Source organism: Dipodomys ordii, unplaced genomic scaffold, assembly GCF_000151885.1.
Source record: "Dipodomys ordii isolate 6190 unplaced genomic scaffold, Dord_2.0 Scaffold50, whole genome shotgun sequence".
In the NCBI taxonomy this organism is placed as follows: domain Eukaryota; kingdom Metazoa; phylum Chordata; class Mammalia; order Rodentia; family Heteromyidae; genus Dipodomys; species Dipodomys ordii.
In genome coordinates this window covers 801,869-824,525 of record NW_012267266.1, presented here as the reverse complement: position 1 = coordinate 824,525, position 22,657 = coordinate 801,869, and the positions used below count along the sequence as shown (strand labels likewise).

Below are 22,657 nucleotides of genomic sequence, written 5' to 3'. Positions count from 1 at the left end.
TCCCACTCCCCACCCCCGGGAAAAGGCGGGTTATGATGGCTTTTTGCTCCCACTGCTGCAGCCCCAGCCTTCCTCGTCAGGACCGCTGGGTTCTCTGGGTGTGGAATGCTTGGTTAGCTCGTGATTCTTTTGCAGTATTGACAGCGAATACCCCTCAGACCTAGAGTGAGTGCAGGTTCTGATCCTCGTGTTTTGCAGAAGGTGACGGGTAGAGTACAGCACCAGAGTGTTCCTTTACTCTAAACTGTGGGCGAGGGTTTAAAAATAGCACGAGCATATCCCTCTCTCTCCCTCTCTCCCGCGTTCCACTTTTTACCTCTCTTATTATTCTTGAAAAAACGCAAGAAGTCTGAGAAAGAATGACCTCAGTTCTCTCCCAGAGAGGAGAAGCTCTGAAAGGTTCTCTGACCTTTGGAACACCAAGTTTTGCTCCCCCCCCCCCGTTTTGATAAAAGGGGATAAAATAAAATTTGCATGTGGCTTGACTTTAGCAAAACCAGTTTCTCCTTTTGGCCATGTTGGAATACTTTAGGGATGAACTTTGCAATGTTTCTTGGGCCTTTCTAGGCCTACCCTCTTGAAATGAGTTCAGTCCATCTTGCATATTGAGAATCAGGAGCAATGGGAATACAGTGAGGAAGGAATAATATTTGATTCTACTTTACTGTGATGCATTTCCTATAAGTGATCATCTTTTAGCTATCGTTGCCTTAACTGAGTAGGTTTTAGCTGTGAGAATTGTCCCCAGGCTTCTTTAAAGTGGTCTGAGATATCATTTGGTGAGCCTGTTGCTTCTAAAAATGAAGAGTGAGACAATTGAATGCCAAGACAGCCAGTGCCAGTCTTTCAAGGGAAGTGAACTATAACACTGTGATATTGAGACTTCCCAGTGACAGAATCTGTGCAGGAAGCCAGGGTTCCAAAGTGTAGAAGTAGCAATTTCTTTCAGTAATTAGGGCCATCGTTGTTTTAGCTTTGAACTGAATTAGAGGCCTGCTTACAAGTTGGGTTCAGGAATTTTGGTTGATGCTTAGACCTGCTATTGACAGTCGACAGTGGGACCATCCATCCAAAGGCTCAGTATGTAGCCCAGGCTGGAATCAAGCCTAGAATGTTCCTCTTGTCTCTACCTTCCAAGTGCAGAATTGTAGGCAGGCTTTACCGTGCCCAACTTCAGACTAGCTTTAGTTAGTTCTCTGCTTCACTCAGCAAACATATTGAGTACCTGCTTTGTGCTGGGTTCTGCACCAGCATTGAGGGTGCAGCAATGACTTTCTGACTCTGTGGCTATGGAGGCATATTATTTCATGTCAAATTTATTTCACCTATGAGCTATCTCATGTGCCTTTATTTTGAAAATGAGAAACCAAGGTTTGGGGGGAAAGTACTACCTGAGAGTCACATAGCTTAGCAGCTGAGCTAGACTCTTTGCCTGTTGCTGTTGTTTGGTTAGGAAGAAACATTGTAGTGATGGGATTAAAGGGTTAGCCTGCCTAAACTAACTTGGGGTTAGGACTGATGGGGTATTCTGGTTGGTCTACCTCTGAGTCTCCTGCATACAGGTCTCTCCTGACACTCCTGACACTGGTAACAACTCTGGGGTATGTGATGTGCCAGTCCTGGGGCCTGAACTCCGGGCCTGGGCACTGTCTCTGAGCTTCTTTGACTCTAGGCTAGTGCTCTACTACTTGAGCTACAGTTATACTTCTGGGTTTTTTTTTTTTTTTTGGTGTTTAATTGGAGATAGAAGTCTCATGGACTTTCCTGCCCCAGCTGGCTTTAAACCACTATCTTCAGGTCTCAGCCTCCAGACTAGCTAGTTTTATAGGCAGTCACAGGCATCAGTATCTCTTTACCAGCTTTCAGGCATTCTCTTATGGGTTTTGCTTGTTGCATTATGACCTACTGTATCAATTCCTATGTATTAGTTTTTCTTCTATCTTTATCACTACTGTAAATGAAAAGCTAGGGGTTTTCCAGTATAGCACAAAAATAAATACATAATTATATATAATTATACAAGTAACACTGGTTTTGTGGTTTCATCTCATGACCTTATTTTACTTTATAGCTATTTTATAACTAGCACTTGCAAACCCTTTAGGTTTAGATTGCTTTTGTGTATGTATAAGAGATAATAAAACTGGCCTTCAGGGATTTCCAAAGTTTTAACTTTATGAATGAGAAAAATAAGGAGCAGAGAGGTCAGTAACTTGCCTGAGGGGACACAGCAATTAAGGGAATTTAAATACAAGCTGTGGATTTTAAAGGCATTACACTTAACTCTAGAGGGGCCTTGTCATCTAGATTGGCCTAAATCAGAGGGTCTCCTATATTTGTCTTTTAGATCCCTTTGGGTGTATGATAAAAGCTGTGGACTTCATAAAAATGAATTCTTGAATTCTTACTCTTGTCCCTAGACCTCTGGTATGAACACACAGATGAAAAGCAATAAAATAATTTGGTATACATTAAAAATTACTTTTAGAGAAAGTTCTTGTTTGATTTAGAATTGAGCTGTGGCAACTCTTAGTAAGTTGTTTCTGGTGCTGATTTGTCTTGGCTTTGATTTGTGTGTCCAGTGGGAACTTTTTCACCCAGGACCCTTTCCTCTGACCTGATTAATCATGATCTCAATCAAGACATATAGTCTTGCATTTTTTTTTATCTGTAGAGGTGATAGAGGAGGAATTAATTTTAGGATTTCCTGGATTTGAATCTTGACGACTATAATGTACTAGTTGCTTTTGAGCTTAGTACTTATTTTACTCATTGTGAAATGACAATTGTCACACTATCTCCTAAGACTCTGAGGACTGATAGAAGCAGTTAATTCCGTAAAGAAAGCACTTAAAGCCAGATGTGGTAATGTAGGCTTGTAACCTGCTACTGGGGAAGTTTGAAGCCAGTATGGGCTGTATAATGAGACCCTGTTTAAAAGAAAGCGTGAGATTGAGAGAAGAGGGGGAAAGCACTTAGCTTGAGGCCTAGTACATGACACTGTTAACTATAGCTATTAGCACCTTTCAGTGTTGAGGATTTTCAAGACTTTGGTATTTCCTAGGAGAAAGCCAAGTGCATACTTTGCTTTGGTTACAGGGAGTTATGCCATTTGGTTCCTCATACTAGTTGGTGGTAACTTACACAATTGTGTATTAGCCACTGATGGGCAGGTTCCTGCTAATAGTGTTGGTATCAAGTTGTGCTTTTTGCCAAAAAGCTCCACAAGTTAAACAGGGACACAGAAATTCAATCTCCTAACATCTCTTCTGTTCCCAATAATCTGACAGCTTAACTTTCCCTAGGTAGATAAACTTTCACCTCAGTGGCTGGGCTGGTTGCCTCCCTGTCTTGCAGGATAAGCTTGCAGAATGCATTGGACTTCATGTGTGGTTCTCCTGTGGACTCAGTGGTAAGCCAAATGTGGTTTCATAGAAAATCATAGTGAATTAGGCTGCTGGTTTCAGGGGGTGGTGTAGGTCTCAGCTGTGTTTCTTCCCATAGTAACAGTTGGTTTCTGGACTTCTTGCTGGGTACTGCCTGTGGAGATAGAATACCCTTATTCTGATAACCTACAGAGAGGTGGAGCAGAAATACAGGTTTTAAGATACTAGCTTCTTTGAGATACAATTAACATTACCATCCAGTTCACTTAGGCATCTAATTCAGTGGTTTAGTTCACTCAGTTACACATCCATCCATTATAATCAGTCAGAACATTTGTGCCATCTCAGAAGAACCTGTATTCATTTCCTCCCAACCCCTGAAGGTCTATCAACCACCAGTGAATTTTCTATTTCACTAGGTTTGCCTGTTTTGGACACTAGAAGTACAATTCTGATCATCTTGGTGATGGTGACCAACTTTAGGCACAGAGTTCATGATCTGAATTTCAAATGGAAAAACCTTGAATGATGTAGCTGCTGTTCTGTACAACAAAGGGGGTTAAGCAGAAGTGGAGGCCCTAAGATTGAACTGTGGTGAAGAAACTTGGATGTGTCCTTGTGTTTCTAATGCAAGAAGGGTGGGGACTCAAAGTAGCTCTACTTTGATAGCTACAGAGGGAACAACTAAAATAAGATGAGAACCTAGACCTTCTCTGAGTTTTCAGTCAAGTTAAGGTGGGTGGGGTGTATAACGCTGAATAAAACCATACTTTTTGGTTGCTACCCCGTTGGCTACATTTTTTTTTTTCTAAATGAAATGAATATATTTGTTTTTCTTAGTTGAACCTATACTTTCAGTGAGCCTTTTGGGATAATGAATGTGCTTTTTCTGTTGCATTCTGAGGTTAGTGATTTGCAAATCTTTTGTCATTTTTCTTGGGTCAAATTCACAAGGTAATTGAACAGAATTAAGGAGATAGCCCGATAAGAATTCCAGCATCATGGGGCTGGGAAGGTGGCTCAGTGGTAGAGCCCTTGCCTTGCATGCATGAGGCCCTGGGTTCGATTCCTCAGCACCACATAAGCAAAAAGAAAAAAGCCGGAAGTGGCTCAAGTGGTAGAGCACTAGCCATGAGCTGAAGAGCTGAGGGACAGTGCTCAGGCCCAGAGTTCAGTCCCCACGACCGGACCCCCCCCCACCAAAAAAAAAGAATTCCAGCATCAGCTGGGTGTCCAGGGCTCACACCTATAATCCTAGCCTCTCAGGAGGCTGAGATCTAAGGATTGTAGTTGGATGCTAGCCCAGGCAGGAGAGTCTGTGAGACTCATCTCCAATTAGCCACCAGAAAACTGCAACTGGTGCTGTGGCTCAAAGTGCTAAAGCACTAGCCTTGAGCATAAAAGCTCAGGTACAGTGCCCAGGCCTTGAGTTCAAGCCCCACAACCACCAACAACTAAAAAGAATACCAGAAGCTTTCATTAGCTCTACCATTTAGCATGTGTAGGGTCTTATGCTAGGCATGAGATGTTGTACTATTATTCTATATTACCACCCTGTGAGTGAATACTGTTGCTTCTTGTCCATTGGGGACTGCTTCTAGGACCTCTCTCTGGAGAACCCTCAGATGTTCAAGGCCCTCAGATATAACAGCATAGTATTTGCACATAATCTGCATATATACTTTAATGCTTCTAGATAATACTGATAACACCTAACATAGTATGAATACTATGTAAATAATTATTCTATTGCATTGTTCAGGAAATAATGATGAGGAAAAAAGTCTGCAGTTGTTCAATATAGATAGAGGATTTTTTTCCTCAAATATTTTTCATCCTGCTTGGTTAAATTCTGTGATGTAAATTTGCAGATATGGAGGACTGACTATACTTTTCCCTTTCTGTATTTCTGGTATAAGTCGTCTAAAGTCACTCAGCTAGGAAGGTGTGGTTAAGATTTGAATGCTGCAATGGGCTGCAGGTCGTCCTCTAAACATCACCTTTAAGTGCCCTTGGCAAAGATGCTGGTGATGAAGATACAAATTTCTCATAGAAAGGAGAAACAAACAACAAGTGCTAGATTAAGTAGATATATTGTGCTGGACTCTAGAGCCCTGGGTAGCAAAGGCTAGCTAATATTTTGTCTTATGCCCTAAAGTTTTGTAGTTTTCTTGCCCTCATAGGCTTAAGGAACCTTGAAGGCTAAGGGATGGATGAAGGTGGCTTATGTCTTGGCTTTGTAAGAAACACTGTTTTTCAGAGAGCATTGAATGATTCACTTTTAGCTGAGTGTAATAGAATACTGAACATGGAGGCCAAAACATATTCCTGTCAGACTCAGTGAAGTAAATGATTCAAAGCATGCTTGGGCCTGTGCCCAAATCCTTGTGCCTCTTATCTCCAATTAAGCACCTCCCTCAAAACAAACAAACAAACCTGGAAGTGGAGCTGTGGCTCAAGTGGAGGAGCACTACTAGCCTTGGGCCAAAAAACCTTAGAGACTGCCCAGACCCTAAGACCAAGCCCCCAGGATGGTGCATATGCGCACATACACACATAAAAGAAGAAAGAATGAAAGCAAACTACTAAGTGCTGGCCTCCCCCCCCCCGCCCCCCCCGCCCCCCCCCCCCCGCAGGCCTTAAAGCTTGTCACCTTTTTCTAACACCTTTCAGATTAATTTAGACTTTTAACTTTTATGTAGCAGTTTGATGATCCTTTCTTAGTGGCATAAACTTGAATGATTTCCATGTCAGCTTGCTTTGGGAATAGCTGTGATACAGAATTCTTTTTTTTTTTTTGGGTCCGGTCGTGGGGCCTGAACTCTGGGCCTGGGCGCCGTCCCTCAGCTCTTCAGCTCAAGGCTAGTGCTCTACCACTTGAGCCACAGCGCCACTTCTGGCTTTTTTCTTTTTGCTTATGTGGTGCTGAGGAATCGAACCCAGGGCTTCAGGCATGCAAGGCAAGCGCTCTACCACTGAGCCACCTTCCCAGCCCTGTGATACAGAATTCTAATGAAGCAAATGGATCTGGAGTTAGATATCAAAGACGTTTTCCTGGTTCCTTTGGTTTGCTTTAGCATCTTGTGAATAACAGGAAAAAGAGGCTTTTCCTAATTATTTATAAATGGTGCTAATTTGCAACACTGACATTTGGAGTATTACTCATACAAATATAAACAATAGCAAATTAAATCCAAACAAGATTTTGAAGTTTTTATATAGCATTGGCTCAAAAAGAAACTCTACTTTTCTCCATGCTCAATTGCTTTGAATAAATTGTACCCATTCTATAGTTTTCAAGCCATGGACTGTGGCCTAGGACCCTTTCTCTACTTTAAACATAATTAGTATACTTTGTTTTCTTGTTTTTTTTTTAGAGCAATTTTAGGTTTTTATAATAATTGAGGGGTAACTGTATAAAGTTCCTACATAGCCTCCTATGATTATTCCTTATGCCTTTTTAAAAAACATCTTTCTTATTTTTAACATCTTTTATAATCTCAGTACATTTGTTGTAGTTGATTAATTGGTATTCTTTTTATGTTTGTGCTCTGGTTTTAACTCTGGATTTAGCCTTGCACATGGGAAGCATATACTATATATACCCTTGAGCTATATTCTAGTCCCTGATATAGCATTATTCCACTAGAGTTTTACTTTTGGGTAATATACATTGTATGGATTTTAATAAATGTACAATGACATGCATCTACATGATAGTATTATACAAAATTCATTCACTGTTCTAAAAATGCTCTATGTTCAACCTGTGTTCTTTTCCCTCCCCCATCTTCTTACAGTCACTAGTTATTTATTTTTTACTGTCTCCCAGCTTTTCCTTTTATAGACCTTCATGTAGTCTTTTCAGATTGGCCTTTTCAATGTCTTTCATGGCTTGTTAACTCACTTCATTTTACTGTTGGATACCATTCCATTATGTGAACAAACCAAAGTTGGTTTATTCATCTATTGAGGGACATCTTGGTTGCTTTCAAGTTTTGGCATTTCTGAATAAAGCAGATAGAAACATTTGTGTGCAGCTTTGTATGTGGACATGTTTTCAACTTGTGTGGGTAAATCCTGGGATTGTTGCAACATATGGGAAAAGTATGTCTAGCTTTGTTTTTATAAAGAACTACCAGACCATCTTTCAAAGTGGCCATACCATTTTGCAATACTCCTGTCCTCCCCACCAAGAAGTGAGGGTGCTGATTAATCCATACTTAATAGCATTATGTTTGAATTTTGACCATTTTAATGACATAACTGTTGAATGTTTTTTTTTACATACTTAATTGCTATCTGTATATCTTCTCTGGAAAGGTCTCTGGTCAGATATTTTGTCCATTTTTAAATTTGTTTGCTTTTCTGACCAAGTTTTAAAGATGATTATTGTAAAAATAACACAGAATAAACTTTTTTTCTTTGTCAGTCATGGGGCCTGAACTCTGGGCCTGGGTGCTGTCCCACAGCTCTTCAGGTCAAGGCTAGCACTCTACCACTTGAGCCATAGCTCCACTTCTGGTTTTTCTGCTTATGTGGTGCTGAAGAATCGAACTCAGGGCCTCATGCATGCAAGGCAAGCACTCCACCACTGAGCCACCTTCCCAGCCCCAGAATAGACTATTTTAACAACCTTGAAACTTTTTTTGTAAACTTGAATAGCCTTAAGCTTTGGGTAATCTCTATTGTATTCTGTATTTATGCATCTCAAGCTGGAAATGGGATCATACAGTATTTATCTCTGGCATCTGGCTTATTTTACTTAGGAGAATGTTTTCAGGGTTGGTTATGTTATAGCATCTTCTACTACAATTTGTTTTTTATGGAAGAATACTGAATTGATAAATTTATTTGCTAATAGTTATCACTAAGACTATGCTTTAATATCATAAAAAGGATTGATCAGTAACATTTGGAAATTGCATATCAATTTAGCATGTGTGTCTTTCCTGGAAACATTACAGTTATATTTCTTCCTTTCAGATTAGTTATTTAAGTCAGCATATGTTGGAGGAGTAGCTTTTTTTCCAAAGCCTTGCTGGTTGTAATTCACATGTGATAGTATTTATTTACCCATTTTACGTATACACTTCAGTGGTTTATGTTTTCAGATTTATGCCCTCGTCATCCCAATCTAGTTGAGGAACATTTTTATCATCCCAGAAGCTTCCTTATTTCTGTTGGCAGGTGCTTTCCATTCTCATTTTGAGCCTCAGACAAGTATTAATCCACTTTTTTTTTCTGTCTTTATAGATGTCTTTTCTGAAAGCTTAAGCAAAATTAGATGCCATATGTAATGTCTTGGTTCTTTCACGCGTATGATGCTTTTGTGGGCCATCCATGTTGTAATGTGGATCAGGAGTTTGTTCCTTTTAATAGCAGAGGAAAAAAAATATATATATATATTTTGGGTCTGGTCATGGCGCCTGAACTCTGGGCCTGGGCACTGTCCCTCAGGTCTTCAACTCAAGGCTAGTGCTCTACCACTTGAGCCACAGCGCCACTTCTGGCTTTTTTCTTTTTGCTTATGTGATGCTGAGTAATCAAACCCAGAGCCTCATGCATACAAGGCAAGCGCTCTACCACTGAGCCACCTTCCCAGCCCCTGCAGAGGAATATTCTATTGTGAAAAAAAATCATTCATTATTGACCCATTCTCCAGCTGATGTTTTTCAGCTGTTGGCTTTTTTCTTTTTCTTTTTTTTTTGGACAATACTGGGGTTTCAACACAGATCCTCATACTTGTTTGGCTATTACCATATGGCTGAGTTATGCCTCCAGCTTTTTCACTGGCTAATTTTAGGACATGGTCTTACTTCTAACCCTCACACATACATGAACCTTGATCTGCCTACTTTTAGGCTTCCATGGTCATTGAGATCACAGGTAAGCACTGCATCCAACTTTCTTTCCATGGAGATGGAGTCTGTGGACCTGCATGCCCAGGCTAGTCTGGCACTGCAGTTCATCTTACATTAGCCTCCCATGGGGTTTGGGATGACAGATGGGTGCCACTGAGCCCAGCTATGGATTAATAAGGGGCACTCTCAAACTTTTCTGCCCAGGAAGGCACTGAACTGTGATCTTCCCAATCTCAGCCTCCCCAAGTAGCTAGGATCTCAGGCATGAGCCAGTGGTGGCTAGTTTAGCTATTTTAATTTGAGCTGCTATAAACATTTACATACATGTCTTTGGGTGGGTGTTTTCACTTCTTACCTAGGTGTAAAATTGCTGAGTTATATGGGAAACTTGGGTTAAATTTTTATTTTAATTGAGGTATAAATGAAACTTCTGTTAACTTTTTAAAGCCTGCCAAACTGCAGGCTCTTAAACTGTACAGCAGTAATACCATTTTACATACTCATGGGCAATGTATGAAGAGTCCAACTTCTCCATGGCCTCACCAGCACTTGTTTTAACCTCTTTTTGATTGTAGTCAGGTAGTGGGAGTTAAGCGGTATCTCATTGGGGTTTGAATTTGCATTGCCCTGATGACTAATGATGTTTAAGCACTTTTTCGTGCATTTATTATTCATTCACAACTTCTTTGCTGAAAAATTCAGAAATTTATTACTCTTTACCCTGTAAAACTTTTGATGAGTAAGCAATCAGCACTAAGCAATCAGCACTCAGTATATTTGCTCCACTTGCCCTCTTTTGGGTCTTGTTTCCATTAGCTTAGATATGATTGGCTGTTCAGTTTCAAGATCTCAGGATTTAGGAAAGTGAGTTTCAGAAGGTTGTGAGGGGTTTATTGTCATTAGTTCCGTCTTGCTCACTCCAGGCAGATCCCAGAGAGAGAATTTCTTAATCCTTGAAGTTGATAAAATTAGAATAGCCAGGGGAGCTTGGTGATGGCCTCTGAGCTGCTGGAGAAAGTTACTGCTGAAGGGGATTTTGTTATCCTATCAAGGCCATTACATTTCTGAAAGTTAAAGGAAGGTTGCCAGTGTGGAGCTAACAGTCAAAGTACTCTTTGTAGACTGCAGTTAATGATTTACCTTATGTCTAATTTTTAAAAAATAATAAACCAGCATGTTTGAGATGTTATCCATTTTTTTTTGCCAGTGAAGAAGGCTATTTTTTTTTGCAACAAATATGTTGTTCTCCAAAGCTCTAGAATACAATAAGGGCTTCTTGGGTGTACGTAGCAGATTCAGAAATCATGTGGGGCCAGGGTGGAGCATGCATGGGGTATTGGTGGATCAGCAGTGAGGCCAGTTGTGGCTGGAGCACAGTGATAGCTTATGACTAGGGAGAGTCCAGGAGCCAGACCATAAAGATCTTCATTCTAAGTGTAATAGACAGCTATGGAAATTGTGATTCGGATTAGAGTTGTGCTTTAGAAAGACCATGAAGGCAGTTGGTGAAGAACAGATGTAATTGGAGGCAAAGGGATGAGTTAGAAGGCTGGTAAAATAAAGGAATTGCGAGATAAAAGCACCTTGTGCCAGGATGACAACATCAGAAATGATGGTCAGAGGCTGGGTTGTTTTAAAGTTAGAGCCCAAGGAGGTGACAGGATACAAAAGACAGAAGTCAAAAATGATGTAAATGTCTTTGGCCTTAGTTTTTGTGGTACAGTTTTCTGTAGAGATTTGGGAAGATTAGGTTTCAGAAGAGAAGAATAAGTTAATCTTATAGCACAAAGAAAATAAAAATGGCATAGATGGTCTATGAGTATTTTCTTCTCATAAAAGAATAAAAAAATATAAAAGGGTATTAAGTTCTCTCTCTCTCTCCTTCCCTCCCTCCCTCCCTCTCTGTTTTTTTTTTTTTTTTTTGGGTCCGGTTGTGGGGCCTGAACTCTGGGCCTGAGCACTGTCCCTCAGCTCTTCAGCTCAAGGCTAGTGCCCTACCACTTGAGCCACAGTGCCACTTCCGGCTTTTTTCTTTTTGCTTATGTGGTGCTGAGGAATCGAACCCAGGGCCTCAGGCATGCAAGGCAAGCGCTCTACCACTGAGCCAACTTCTCAGCCCCTCCCTCTCTTTCTTATGCTAGGTGTGGAACCTAGTGCCTTGCATATGCTAGGCAGGTGCTCTACCTGAGATGTTTCCCCAGCTTCAACATTCTCTTTCCAGAGTTAGTATTTTAATAAATCTTTCTTATCCTTCTTCTGTGACATTTTCATAAATGAGATTACATTATAAGAATTGTTTCACTTTCTCAGTTAATATTATGTCTTAGGGTTCTTTTGTGCCCTCCAAAGCTGCATTCTGCCTGCTTGTATACTGCAAGTTGTGTATTACGTTCTTTCTGATGATTTCCCAAAGCTCTGATACATGGCTGTACTGTTGTTTTTTTACTCAGTCTCCTAATGGAGGATATTGGGATTGTCTTAGGTTTTCTTTTTTTAGTGTTTTTTTTAAACTTGAAGATTCTTCTTTTTAAAAATTATTGTAAAGGTGATATCCCCTCCCTCATTTTCAACCCCCCCCTACTGCCCTTCCCTCACCCCAAGTTGTAAAGTTGATTTCCAACATAGAGTCTGGGGGCTGAGGGTTTAGCTCAGCAGAAGGGTGCCCGCCTGGCAAGCGTCAGGACCTGGGTTCGATCTTCAGCTCTGGAAAAAAAAAAAAAGCTATAAAGACCAACATAGAGTCTGGTGATTATAACTATTGCATTGGTTGACCCTTTGTTCTACCATTTTTGTGATTTCCCTTTCCCTTCCCCCAAAAGTTATATACAAGACAAAGAAATCAAAAGAAATAAAAAAAACAGTAACAAAACAGGGAATAACTCAAAGGAACAACAAAAAAAGTAAAAGAAAAAAGGAAATAATTGCAAACAGTACATACACACACACACACACACACGCGCGCGCGCGCACGTGCGCACGCACGCATGTACGCGTGTGCGCGCAAAAAGCCCCCAAATCCTTGTTTCCATTTCTTGGAGTTCATTTAGATAAGCATCATTTTATATAGTCATATGCATATAGCTATTGAGCTATTGTGATCCTCTGTTAAGAATATCCTAGTTATTCTAGTTATTACAAATGAAGGAAACCTGTGTTTCTGTGGGTCTGGCTTGCTTCACTTAATATAATTCCAAGTCTTTCCATTTCCTTACAAATGGGGAAATGTCATTTTTTTCTGATGGAAGAATAGAATTCCATTGTGTATATATACCACATTTTCTCAATCTGTTCATTTACTGAGGGGCATCTGAGTTGACTCCATATCTTAGCTATGGTACATAATGCTGCAATGAACATAGTTGTGCTGGTGGCCTTGTTTGTAGTCTTTTGGGTAAATTCCCAGGAGTGGGATTGAGGGTCATAGGGGAGCTCTATGTTTAGTTTTTTAATTAGAGTACTTCAGTGATCTTGCACACTGGCCTTTGAGTGTGGGTACCAGCATTTCCATGCCATAGATTTCCAAGTGCTTTTACAAGCTCTTTGGCATCATTGTTTAGGTCCTTTACATTTCTATAGCTATGTGATTCTAGGGCTCTTTTGAGTGTGTTAGCTTGTTACTAAAGTTTAATCTTTTGTTTAAATTGGAAGCATACTGAACAGGATTCCTTTTTAGGCATTCATACCGAATCTGAATGAACCAGGTGTGTGTACTTGTGTGTGTGTACTTGTGAATATGTATTTGTGTAAATAAGAGATATTGAGAGAGAGATGTTATTAGCCTTGGGCCTGTCTAATATACCTTCTGAGCTTAATGATCTTTTACATGTAAATGGGAGATGAGCGAGCTTTGCCTATATTAAAGTTTATTCCAAACTTAAATTTCATGGACCCCGCAGGAAATTCTGTTTGTTAGAGTGAGAACAGTAGCATTTGTGGCTAGAGAAAATTTTTACAAATTAGTCACTAGTGTTTACTCATTTTTATCGAAATCCAGAATGGAGGAAGAGAGGAAATAGGAAGGAGAACAGCTTGGCAGTGTGGGCCAGAAGCTGTCATGGCATGTTTACGTCTGGCTCATTTCACCTTGGATAGAAGGCACAGAGTAAGGCAAAGGGTGAGCTTGGAGATTGGGCACTTTGCACCTATATTTAGAAAGACGAGATTCCTGGGGTGGGTTGTGTGTGTGTGTGTATGTGTTTCCTTTGCCAGATGGGCAAAGGTTTGGGGTTTGAGAATTGAGGACCAAAATCATTAACTAGCTGGCTTCTCTGGGCCAACCCAGTAGCTACATTTCCGTGTGCGTGCGTGCGTGCGTGTGTGTGTGTGTGTGTGTGTGTGTGTGTTTCCTTTGCCAGATGGACAAAGGTTTGGGGTTTGAGAATTGAGGACCAAAATCATTAACTAGCTGGCTTTTCTGGGCCAAGCCAGTAGCTACATTTCCTTTCCTGCAGCTACCATACAGGAAAAGCCAAAATAAACCCTTTTTTGGTGATGGTGTGTAAAGATATTGCAGGTAGGTTTTAAAGCTCATCTAATCTTGCTGTCAGATCTACTTTTAGGTTTACTCCAGGCTAATTGGAGCTCTTTGAAAATATGAACTGGCTCCTCCTATGAGACTTTAGATAGATTTCTATGCATATTGAATGAACTTGGACAGTTTCTGTGCCAAGGACACTGTCAGGCAGATAGGAACAAAACTGCAACGAATTTCTGACTGCATATCTCCTCACACTGTGGGCAATGACCATTAGAGGAGCAAATAACATTCATAAGGTATATTTAATTCAATTTATGTTTCTTTTTGAAGTATTGTTCTAAGTAGGTAGTATCTATAAATGGTCCACAGTTCAAGTGGCAAAAACGGATCTGAGTATACCTCCCCCTCTTCCTGTCCCTTGATTATCAGTTCTGTTTATACCAATGTCTTGGTTATTTTCTGATACAATTTATGCATGTATGAGCACATAGAACTCTCTATATAGTTATATAACTATAGATAGCCATCCATTCATGTCTGTCAATTTGGAAGGATGCCATATGTACTGTTCTGTTGTATTTTAGATATTTTACGTTGGTACACTGAGAGCTAACTTGTTATTAGCATTTGTTGGCATTGCATTGTTTTCCATTATGTGGATATAACATACTTTAACCATTCCCTTAGTGGAGAATGTTTTGTTATTTCCAACCTTTCACTATTATAAGCATTGCTGCTGCAAACATTCTGGCACTCTGGCATGAGACATATTAGTGAATAGATTTGTAGGGCAAATTACTGGAAGTAGGACTTACCAGCTAACAGATCTTACGTGTACATTAAAAACATTTTTTTTTGTTGTTCTTGTTTTTTGGTGATTTAAACTTATAGCTTTGTACTTATTACACAGGTGCTCTACCACTTGAGCCATGCCCCAGCCCTTGTTTTGCTTTACTTTTTTTTTGGTCGGTCATGGGACTTGAACTCTGGGCCTGGGCACTGTCCCTGCGCTCTTCAGCTCAAGGTGAACACTCTACCTCTTGAGCCACAGCGCCACTTCCGGTTTTCTAGTGGTTTATTGAAGATGAGAGTCTCACAGATTTTCTTTCCCCGGCTGGCTTTGAACTCTGATCCTCAGCTCTCAGCCTCCTGAGTAGCTAGGATTACAGGTGTGAGCCCCCGGCCCCTGGCCCCTGGCTTGCTTTACTTATTCTTGCAGATAGTCTCTATTTTTGCCAAGGCCAGGTAGGACCATGATCCTTTATCCCTGCCATAGAGTTGGCATGACAGATATGCAGGACCCCTCTGGGGTAGAATCTCTTTAACTTCTTGTCCAGGCTGGCCTGCACTTCAGTCCTCTTGATCTCTGCTTCCTGATTACGATGTAAATCACAATACCTATTCCTACATTTTTCATTTTAATAAATATTTCTTTTTTTTTAAATGAAAAGTTAATATTCTTTCTTTTTATTAGATAAATTATGCAAAGGGTTTTATTTTGATATTTATATATATACAAATAATATACTTTGAACAAATTTAATCATTCTATATTATTCTTTCTTAAATTTCTCTTTCCTTCTTCCCTCCTTTCAAAGAGTTTTTAGTGGCTTTCACATTTTTTATATCTGTATATTTATCATCAATCAATCAATCTATATCTATCTAGTTATGTACTTTTATGATATAATCACTACTCTCTTCCTATTTTGATAAGTACTTCATGGGATTGTTTCTAGAAATTTTATGTGTGAATTTAATTTTATGAACCATGATTTTAAAGCAGGAAGGAAACTCAGTTTTTTAGAGTGTTTATTACAGAGAGGTCTCTGTAATAAAATTATAGTTAGAATATTCTCCATTTGTTTCTCTCCAGTTTATACTGTTACTTTGGGAACTAAAAGCCCCAGCAAAGTCCTTTCCTGAAGTGTGATATAGCTGTACCTAGGTGTATCACCCATATGGAAGGGCTATGTTGTGTTTATATTGATGGTGCTGTTAAATTTCACCTACTTTCAAGAGCTTTGGAAGTATTAAAGGAGGATAGTCTTTTGCTTTTAGTGGTGGTACCTCATGACAGTAGCCAGTAGACATACCTTATGTGTGGTGGAAGCTTCCCTGTGGGCACTGGAATTCCTGGGAACCAGTGAGGGGTGGGGTGTTTGGTTGTATATCACTCTATGGCGGTCTTTCCTTCAGAACTTAGCATAAGCCCTGATGGAGGACAGGCTCCTGCCCTGTGTTCTCTGACAGCTCCTGTTGGGGCAGTCAGCTACTTTGGTGAGTGTGTTTAGCATCTTAGGAGGCAGGTGAGTCACAGGTAGTAACAACATCAAGGCAAGGGTGAGGGGCTGGTGTTGGGGAACTGAACAGAGACCTTTGGGAGGTGATATTCCTTATAATCAACAATTTGTAGATCACTTCTGTTATTTCTATCTCATCTTCATAGTTGTTTATTAACTTTGAGAAAGTATACTTACGTAAAAAAATATAGAACTAAAGCCAAGGCTCAGATGGTAAGGGCCAGCCATGAATAAAAAGAGCTGAGTGAGGATGAGAGGTGCTAATTTTAAGTCCCATTATTGGAACAAACAAACAAAAACATCAGGTCAACCAAACCAAACAACTCCCAAATAATAAAAAAAAAGATATTTCCAAAAAGACGTTTATAGCATTGAGAACTACATCTAGTTTTTTTCCTCTAAAATATGTTCAAATAATCATTACTTTACAATCATTAAATTACAAAGTGTTTGTCATTATATATTTACATTAATCCTGTAGTTGAGGAGTAATATGAGAGCCATTTTGCATAACACTGTCTTAAGGCAGACTGGAGAGATAGACATCCATCTGGCCATGATTCCTAGGTGAAGGGGAGGGAGGCAGTGCTATAGAAGCTACAGTTCAGTATGTTGGGGAGCTGGTGACTCTGTGCCAGGAGAGAGTGGCAGGGTGTCCAATTTTCTGAAAGTCTGCTCTACATTGTGCCATCACTACTTTCATACAGTAATCCATGGCATTTTACAGAGGTGTTGTGCTGGTGTGAATGAAAATAACTCTCCAGCAGCATTTGATGAGGATATAGGATAGGAGTTCGATTTGTCCCCAGAGTTTCTCTCATAGGTCTCTGCAGGCTGGCTGAACTGCATACCAAAGGAGAAGATGTAAGATTTGTGATGGGAATTTAGAGTTGAAATTTGTTCCTGCTGAATTCTGTGGGAGCATGGGTATGTAGGTGGAGTCACACCTGCAAGGTGGTGGAAAGTACAGGGCTGATGCACTGGAGAGATAAGGGGGCTATGAATATGAGTCTGGGTCTCCCCAGATGGTATTTGAATGAGTAAGGGGGAGACCTAGGCAGTGTTTCTCAGCCTTAGCTGAAGCATCTGAGGAACCTAGTACATATTCCCAGAAATGTGTGAAATTGTAAAAATTCCCCAGGAGACTCTAATGGGCAAGAGAGATGGGGAGCCATGCACACTCAAAGAAGAGAGTGAAGCCAGACACCATAGGGGCTACCAACAGATGGCAAGTGGGCAGAAGAGTGGGAGAGAATTTGAGGTGATCATGAGGGATTTTGACATGGCTGGTTTGGGTGAGATGTTTCCAGAGGCCTTTGAATCTGACTTTTGGAGGAAATTGAAGAAAGCAGTTTAGGTGCAGGGATGGATATTATATATCTACCCCATAATATTGTTGTGAAGAACAGATGAGAGTTTTAGTGTGCTAAACACATACATGGCATGTGTCTTCTGATTGGAAGCTGCCATTATTTTTATTACCATTTATTATTATTTTATTGCCCATGCTAAAGGGAGGCTGTATGGAATCAGCTAGACGTGACTCTATCTGCTTAAGTTGCAGCCCATAATATTGCTCCTAAGTAAATAAGTTGACTGCTCTTTTCCTGAAGTTCTTAAAAGTGAGTGTGTATAAGATTTTCTCTAATGGCAGATTACTTCTAATGGCAGGTACCTTCTAGGAGATTCTGGTACATGAGATCTGGGGAACGTTTAGAAATGTGCCTTTCCTACCGCACACCCCTTTCTCCCTCAGTGATTTGCATGGTGTGTGTGTGTGTGTATGTATGTATCTGGGTATTTGCCCTACTACTAAGTACAGTGTGTGTGTGTATGTATCTGGGTGTTTGTTCCTTAGACCACTTATGAAATTTGAATAGGCTACTAAGTACAGTGTGTGTATGTGTGTGTATATCTGGGTGTTTGTTCCTTAGACCACTTACGAAGTTTGAATAGGCCAGAAGAAATTCTGTTCTGGTTCTCTAATCATTTGTCCTACTATTAAGTCAAGCTGCCCAGCCTCACATTGTGATACCTCAGGTAACTGATGGTGTGTACATTACTGCAGGTCAAGGAATGATGACAGGATTTCAGAAGTGTAAAAGTCCCAGATACTTAACATTTCAACCCATGTAATATTATTATGCCTGGTATCCAGTTGTCCCACAAGCCCAGGCTGTGAACCAGCCCAATACCCTCTCTAGTTAGGGCGGAGGTGGAGAGCTTCTAAAAGGAAACTTTATGCTCCTGGGCAATCATAGGACAGGAAGTTTTCCCACAGTGAGTCCTGCAAGTTTTTGTCAGGGTTAAAGTCATTTGGGGTCAAAGCCTGTAATTGTGCAGCACATTTTTTTTTCTTTAGAAACATTTTGGAAGTATAGTGAGCTGGCTGAGCTTAGAGAGGCTGTGTATGTGTGGGGGGAAGGGGGGAGGGGGGAATGGGCGATTCTGGCTGATAGCTCTGGAGTGTGAGGTGTTCCAAACCTAGTTGGGCCACTCAGTTGTGGCAGACTCTTTCCTCCTCAAATGCTTATTTTTAATCTCCTGGTTCTCAGTCTTCTGGGTGACTGAGTAGCCATAGCTGCTGCTATTAAGACCCCAGGATGTTATCCCAGGAGACCAGTGTTGCTTTTGCCCTGTCATTTGCTTAGGAGATGCTTTGGGCTGCTCTTCCAAAGACAGTTTTCTTGCTTTGGTATCTAAATAAGGCATAAAGGTGTCTGACACAAACTCTACTCTGGGTGGCTTATCCGAAAGCTCATCAGTCACATGTCTCCTGCTGTGGACAGAATGGCTTTGTGAGAGCTGGAGGCTAGGCAGGCACTGAGGACAATCCTCCAGCATCTTCAGGCCTCAGCTTCCAGCTGCTCCCGCTTCATTCATCCCCAGCTACATGCATCCACATCTGTCTACCTTTGACAAAGCTGCCCTGAACATGGTATTCAAGGTCAGCCAGCGTCCACCCTGCCACCAGGCCCATTCAGAGCAGCAAGTTGGTTCTCTCTGGAAAGACATTCTGTTGCCTTGTTATGTAGCCAGCATGTGTCTAATAACTTCCTCAGCTGGGAAGCTCTGCTCCATGGCATAGGAAATTGGAGTGGAGCTGACAGTTTTTGGCTTCCCTTGTCTTTTGAGAGATGACTTTGGCTTGTTTCTCAACTCTCCCACCTCTTTTGGCCAGCTTCACTTCAAACCCTCACAGTACCACAGGGTTTTCTGCCCGAAACAGCACTGAATTCATGCATGAATTTAAAGTTTGCCAATGACAATTTAAAGTTTGCCCAGTTTGGGCTGGAAGCATAGCTCAAGAGGTAGAGCATATGTCTAGCAAGTGTGAGGCCCTGAGGTCAGTACCATCAATAAAAAAAATTACTTATTTTTACAAGTCTGGGTTCTGAATGTTGGGATCTGTTCTACATACTCCAAACTGAGTTTCTTTAAGAGAGCAAATTGAGGGGCTGGAAGTATAGCTTAAGTGGTCCAGTACCTCCTAGAAATCATCAGGTCTTGAGTTCAAACCCCAATACCATCAGTTTAATAATTAAAAAAAAACAAAATAAAAGCAAATTGAAGTGTTTCTTGATGACTATTTTACATAAGAAATAAAATGTGAGGGTGGAGAAAGATGACTCATTTCTCTTTCATGTGCCATCTCAAACAGAATACTGAGTTCCCCAAAGGGAAAATGTGGGAGAGGGGAACAGATAGTGATGGACAGAGGCCTTGGAGGTCCTTCTTTTGGATTAAAAAATATAGTTTTATTACTTATCACACGACTCACCCATTTATAGCATACAATTCAATGGTTTTAAAATGTGTTTGCAGAAGTTTGCATCCAACTCCACAAATCATTTTGCAACATTTCTATCCCCAAAGAATTATTTCTCATCTCTCTCCTGCTTCTTCAGCCCTAGGCAACCCCTTTAGGATTTTTAATCCATGGCTTTAAGAATAGCGCTGGTTGGTTTGCTTTGTCTTGTGACTTTCTTCCAGAACATCCAAATAGCTCCATGTTGTGATTGTAGTGCCAGGTGGCTCTATTCTTGCTCTTCAGATTGTAATGCCACAGGCCTTCCTCAAACTCATGCTGAGAATACCTGCAACATGCTGGTTAGCTCCTCTTTTGTCCTGTCATCTCTGCCCATGTGCTGAGCTTGTGCTGGCTGAGAGGGAAGAGCCAAGATTCATGAATGCATCATTTTGTGGAGCACTGGAGGGAACTATTTTGTGCTGAGAATTGAATCTCTGGCCTCATGCTTTGGAGGCAAGTGAGCTGTACTCCTAAACATGAGGAACTTTTGTCTTTACTAAGGAAAAAAGTTCTCTATTACAGTGATCCTTCATCTATTGGGGGAGTTATGTTCCAGAGACCCCCATGGCAGGTGAAAATCTGTGAAGTAGCAGTATTAGACAGTCGTCCCTTGCTATATTGTGATTCACTTATTGCCACTTTGTGGTTTTTACCTATCATGGGGGGGGGTCTCTGGTATTTACACTATTACTATTTATTTATTTGTGTGTGTGTGTGTGTGTGTGTGTTTAACTTCGTGATACAGTGAAGCCACAATAAGTGAACGTAGATATAGTGAGGGACAACTGTATTGTGATTTGGACAACTGCATTTTAAGGGTTTCAGCTTTAGCCACTTGAGGAGGTGCTGATTAAAGAAGACTTCCTATGGGCTAACATGACAATGGTATGTCTGGAGGGTATCAGAGATCTTCCTCACCAAGGACTTTGTGTTGCTTTATGACATTCTAGCCCAAGTGCACAGAACGTTTTCTGTCATCAAAGAGTATGTTTGCTCTTTCCCTGATTTGCATCTCCTTTTTTCCTCCTTTTTTCCCACTCACCGACTCCCTTCTGTACCTTCAGCTTAAAAGGGCCAAAGAAGCATCTTGATTATGAGGAACACAAAGCATTTTGTGTGTTTGAGGGACCTGAAGCAATTTTGGAGATAGTAATAACTGTAGCTCAAAAGACGCCTAGATTTGAGGTTGCTGTGACTTTTAGAACCCAGAAGTGTGGGCTACAAGTGGCCATATCTTAGTAAACACTGTCTAGGGCCCCTTTTCTGTTAAAGTTCCTGTGTTGTATTCCAGAGGTGCAAGGACCTCTCAGAACCAGGGTGGGTACAGAATGTCCAGTTCCCTGTGTAGCTGCTCCAATGGGAACATTCAGGTGCTTATTTTGCTTCCCCAGTGGGACCTAGCACCAAGTTTCCCCTTAAAAAAATCATTGGACTGGAACAATGCTGTTTAAAATCATCTTGAACAAAGTAGGTCAGTAATTTATATTTCAAGAAGAAAATTCGGGGACATGGAACAAGAACGTATTATTTGGGTTAGTTGAACAGCTTCAAATATAATTACGTATTTATAATGCCACTTAGGGACCAGGTAACCTATTTGGGATAGGTCAGTGTGCCACCTAGAATCTCTAGGACATGTGGCTGTGAATACTGGGTAATACTGACTTAGAGCTCCCTCCCTATGGCTGCCAGACCCACAGTTACAAAGCATTAACAGTAAGATAGCAGCCTGTTCCTTCTGCTGTCTGCCTTCCTCTTTTTCTTGTGTTCTCCCATCTTTCTCTTTACGTAGGTCATTAAAAAAAAATCCAAAACCTAGCCAGGCGCCGGTGGCTCACGCCTGTAGTCCTAGCTACACAGGAGGCTGAGATCTGAGGATCACGGTTCAAAGGCAGCCTGGGTAGGAAAGTCTTTGAGACTCTTATCTCCAATAAAGCACTAGAAAACTGGAAGTGGCACTGTGGCTCAAGCGGTAGGGCGTTCGCCTTGAGCTGAAGAGTGCAAGGACAGTGCCCAAGCCCAGAGTTCAAGCCCCATGACCGACAAAAAAAAAAAAAATAAATAAAAGATCCAAAACCTGCATCTTTTCTAATTATACAGGTAATACATGTTCATTAGAGAAAATTTAGAAATTACACACGAATAAAAGAAGAAAATATGAATGATGCCAATAGTACTGAGAGAGTGCCACAGAACAAATAGTCCCACATATTGAAAGCATGATGTAAAATTTATGGTTCATAACACTAGTAATGAAATATCTGCCATCATTTATATATTTACTGTGAACCAAATTATACATTTAAAAAATTGGTGGTACTGGTGTTTAACTTAGTACCTCCTACTTTCTAAGCAGGTACTTTACTACTTGAGCCATACCTCCAGACCCTTTGGCTTCAGTTAGTATTGGGGTTTGAGTCTCATGTTTTCCCCTGGGCTCTCCAGGACTGTGATCCTTCTACTTATGTTCCTTGCATAACTGGGACGACAAGTGTATACTGTTGGTTGTGATGGGGTCACAGTAATTTTACCTCCCAGAATGACCTTGATAGGAAGTCTTCCTCATCTTTGCTTTCCAACCTGCACCTAACATTCTTTTCTCCAAGTGCTGGGGATCAAACCCAGGGCCTACCATTTGCCAGGTATTATGCCACTGATTTGTAGGCAGATATTATACCACTTAGCTATATATCTAGCTCAAACTTTATTTAACCAAATCTTCTTCTTCTTCTTCTTCTTCTTCTTCTTCTTCTTCTTCTTCTTCTTCTTCTTCTTCTTCTTCTTCTTCTCCTCCTCCTCCTCCTCCTCCTCCTCCT

At 40.8% G+C, this 22,657-nt stretch overlaps 1 protein-coding gene across 4 annotated transcripts in view; it reads left to right on the top strand.

The window, feature by feature from the left end:
• Arhgap26 (Rho GTPase activating protein 26) overlaps nucleotides 1-22,657 on the top strand; it is a 462,007-nt gene that overhangs the window by 922 nt on the left and 438,428 nt on the right. The gene's annotated exons all lie outside the window — the stretch shown is intronic.